General features: G+C 43.6%; 1 pseudogene; it reads left to right on the plus strand.

The window, feature by feature from the left end:
* Window positions 1–243: 243 nt before the first annotated feature.
* On the plus strand, window positions 244–2,503 carry LOC100945953 (annotated as a pseudogene).
* Window positions 2,504–4,052: the final 1,549 nt, after the last annotated feature.

Below are 4,052 nucleotides of genomic sequence, written 5' to 3' on the forward strand. Positions count from 1 at the left end.
AGCCGCTTGAGCCACAGGCGTCGAGCCAGGATGGGGGTATCTTGCTTAGGGAGTCTTTACTGGGGAAAACAGGCTTTGCAGGAGGACCCATAGGGCTTTTCATACCCAGGAAGGTTTAGGGCAGGGAGGAGGAGCCTGGGAAGAAGAACTCTGTTCAAGGAAAGGATCAGGGTGGACACAAGTCTTATCTTACTTTCACTGTGGTTGAGGCTTGTGGATAACTCATTAGGCTGGGGCCTAAGGATGACTGGGGCTGCTGTGAATGCTGAGAACAGTGGCAGCTGCAGACTAAGTGCTGTGTTTTGTTGCTGTTGTTTTATTTGTGTCATCTACTTCTGGCTCTAGTAGTGTTCATTTTTATTTATTTATTTCTTGAGACAGAGTCTTACTTTGTCACCTTTGGTAGAGTGCCATGGCATCGTAGCTCACAGCAACCTCAAACTCTTGGGCTCAAGTGATTCTCTTGCCTCGGCTTCCCAAGCAACTGGGACTATAAGCACCTGTCACAATGCCTGGTTATTTTTATTTATTTATTTGGTTGTAGTTGTCATTGTTGTTGGACAGGCCCGGGCTGGATTTGAACCCACCAGCTCTGGTGTATGTGGTATGTGGCTGGCACCTTAGCCTCTTGAGCTACAGGCGCTGAGCCCTTTTGTTTTAGTTGTCATTGTTGTTTGGCACCGGCTGTTTTTAGAGATGAGGTCTTAGTCTGGCTTAGGCTGGTCTCAAACTTGTGAGCTCAGACAATCTGCCCACCTCAGCCTCCCACAGTGCTAGGGTTACAGACGTGAGCCACTGTGCCTGGTCCTAGTAATCTTTTCTTTTTTTTTTTTTTGCAATTTTTGGCCAGGGCTGGGCTTGAACCGGCCTCCTCCGGCACCCCACCCTTTTGAGCCACAGGCACCACCTGGCTCTAGTGTGTTTAGTGGCAACTCTCAAATTCCCAAACCCACACTCTTACTCAGTTCTTTCCTCCTCCTGACCTCCTGCAGCCCTTGGCCCTATAGCTTGGAAGCCCTTAACTGGAGCATTCCAGGCCCCTGACTTCTGGGGCCAGCCTTGCCCTCTCACCCCCAGCTGCCACATTCAGGTGTCCCTCTGGTTTTCCTCCTCAGACCTTGTCACTTCTCACTGTGCACCCAGTGCTGCACCTCCTAAGATCCTTCAGTCATGGGTTTTTAGCCAGAGACTCTGGCCTAGGATGTTCCAGCCTTGAATTCCAGCCCTTCTCTCTTTGGAGCTCCAGACCTCTACTTCCAGGGCCTTGTCAGATGTCACCAAATGGATGTCCACTTAACATCATTCCCAACAAATCTAAGCCCTCCTCCTCTCTACTCATACCTAAACCTGTAAGTCCTCCTGATAGTTTCATCCCTGATAGCCTTGTCCCCTATGCCCACACCTCTCCCATAAATTTTTCTCTTCCATCCTCATGTCCATTTCCAAGTCCTCCAGAGTCAGAAGAATCTGTTGAATGTATCCTTTTTCTGCTCCCTGTACAGCTTCCTTAAGTCTGGCCTGCCCTCCTACATAGACCACCGAAAGGACTTTCTCCTGGGTCTTTCCAATGCTTAATGGTTGCATGGATAGGCTATGGAGTCAGGCTATGAAGTTAGAATTCCAATTCTCCCACTCAGTATATGTGTGATTTTGACAACCTCTTTAACTCCTCTATGCTTTATTTTCCTCATCTTTAAAATGAGGCTGTGAACAGGCATGTGTGCATACACATGTGTGTCTTTGCATGTTATGTGCATGGGAAAATTGAATAATCTAAAGTGTCTCATAGAAAATTGATGGTTCTTTGGACCATTCTGCCCTAATAATTCAATACTGGGCCAGTCACTCAAGCTACAATAGAACGAAAAATTCATGAGAATGGAAAATTATTTTGAAATAATAAATATTATTTCACAGGAATAAATGTATTTAATGTCATAGTAAACTAACATGTGATTTGATATTGGAAAGAATGGGTCACTAATCTTTTTTTTTGCAGTTTTTGGCTAGGGCCAGGTTTGAACCCACCACCTCCAGCATATGGGGCTGGCACCCTACTCTTTGAGCCACAGGCACCATCCCACTGATCTTGTAAATAAACAATTTTGGCCTTTCTGCCTCCATTGCCACTGCAGTGTCTGTGCAAAAGCCTGTGGTGAAGGGAGGCAAAAAGGAGGCAGGTCCTGAAGTTCCGTCCCACACAAGGTGGAATCATAAGTGCTGCCAAATCTGAGCCATTTCTGCAAGACAGAATCAAAGTGAAAGGAAAAGTTGGGAATCTCAGTGGTGGGATTGTAGCCATTGAAAGGAGCGAGAGCATAACTTCTGAGGTGCTCAGAAGTATTTTGGAAAAATACCTTTTTCTAAAAGTTATTTGAGATATCTCACCTAAAGTATCTGAAGAAGAATCTTTGTGATTGGTTTCAGGTAGTTCCTAACAGCGGAGAATTACAATTTATGTCAAATTAACCAGGACAAAGAAGAGGAGGAAGATGAGGATTAAAATTTACGTATCTGGAAAAATGTTTTATAAATAAAACTTGGAAACCAAAATGGCAATTTATCCTTTTATCTCTGTAGTATGGATTCTACAGAAAAATGGAAATCATGGTAAAGGGGCTTTGCTCGGGTTGCCCCCAATTTATTTATAACTAGATATATATTTTTTCTCTGCTTCAAAATTTTCTTTCTTTTTTTTATTAAATGATAACTATGTACATTAATGCAATTCTGGGGTACAGTGTGGTGTTTTCACATACAATTTGAACCATTTCCAACAAGCTGGTTAACATAGCTTTCATGTTATTTTCTCAGTTATTGTGTTAAGACATTCATATTCTACTCTTAGAAAGATTCACTTGTACCCTTGTAAGATAAACCACAGAAGTGATCCCTTCAATCACCCTCCCTCCACCCATTTCCCCCTCCCCTCTCCCTCCACTGCTTCAAAATTTTCAATTCTCCTGGTAGTAATACCAAAATAGAAGGAGAAGGCAACTTTCAGGGAACTGACAACGTTCGAGCATGTGTAGATCTCTCATGTGTAGAGCTTCGGTTAGTCACTGTTTTATTTTTAGAAGTGTGATTGTCAACTATATCTAGTGTTTTTCTCAAAGAAAGATTCAGAAATACAAATAAGAAGCCCCTTTCAGTCATTAAAAGCAAAATGGGCGACTTCTTTCCAAGATATTCTTGTGGGAAAATGATCGTGCCAATAAAGTTCATGTTTCTGGGGGAAATCTGTGTGACAATTTTATATATATATCCATATTTCATAAATAGGTCTATAGCTCCTTTTTCTCACATGAAGCTAATTTCTGTTTCCATCATAGAAAACTTTGCCTTCTGGCTCGGCACCTGTGGTTCAAGCGGCTAAGGTGCCAGCCATATATACCTGAGCTGGCGAGTTGAATCCAGCTCAGGCCCACCAAACAACAATGACGGCTGCAACCAAAAAATAGCTGGGCATTGTGGCGGGTGCTTGTAATCCCAGCTACTAGGGAGGTGGAGGCAGGAGAATCTCTTGAGCCCAGGAGTTGGAGGTTGCTGTGAGCTGTGATGCCACAGCACTCTACCCAGGGTGACAGCTTGAGGCTCTGTCTCAAAAAAAAAAAAAAAAAAAAAGAAAGAAAGAAAACTTTGCCTTCAAAACACTTAAATACTTTTGGTTTGTGTTGGCATTTAGATAACTGACTGTTCTATTTCATTTTATTTTTTGAGACAGACTTTGACTTTGTTGCCCTGGGTAGAGTGCCCTGGAATCATAGTTCACAGCAACCTCAAACTCTTGGGCTCATGTGATCCTCTTGCCTCAGCTTCCCAAGTAGCTGGGACCTCAGGTGCCTGCCACAACACCCAGCTAGTTTTAGAGATGGGGGTCTCACTCTTGCTTAAGCTGGTCTCGAATTCCTGAGCTCAGGCAATCTGCCCTCCTTGGCCTCCAAGAATGCTAGGATTATAGGTGTGAGCCATCCCACCTGGCCTGATTGTTTTATTTTATTTATTTATTTTTTGAGACAGAGTTTCACTATGTCACCCTCAGCAGAGTGCTG

Source organism: Otolemur garnettii, unplaced genomic scaffold (assembly GCF_000181295.1).
Source record: "Otolemur garnettii isolate 467f Iridium unplaced genomic scaffold, OtoGar3 scaffold00008, whole genome shotgun sequence".
Classification (NCBI taxonomy): domain Eukaryota; kingdom Metazoa; phylum Chordata; class Mammalia; order Primates; family Galagidae; genus Otolemur; species Otolemur garnettii.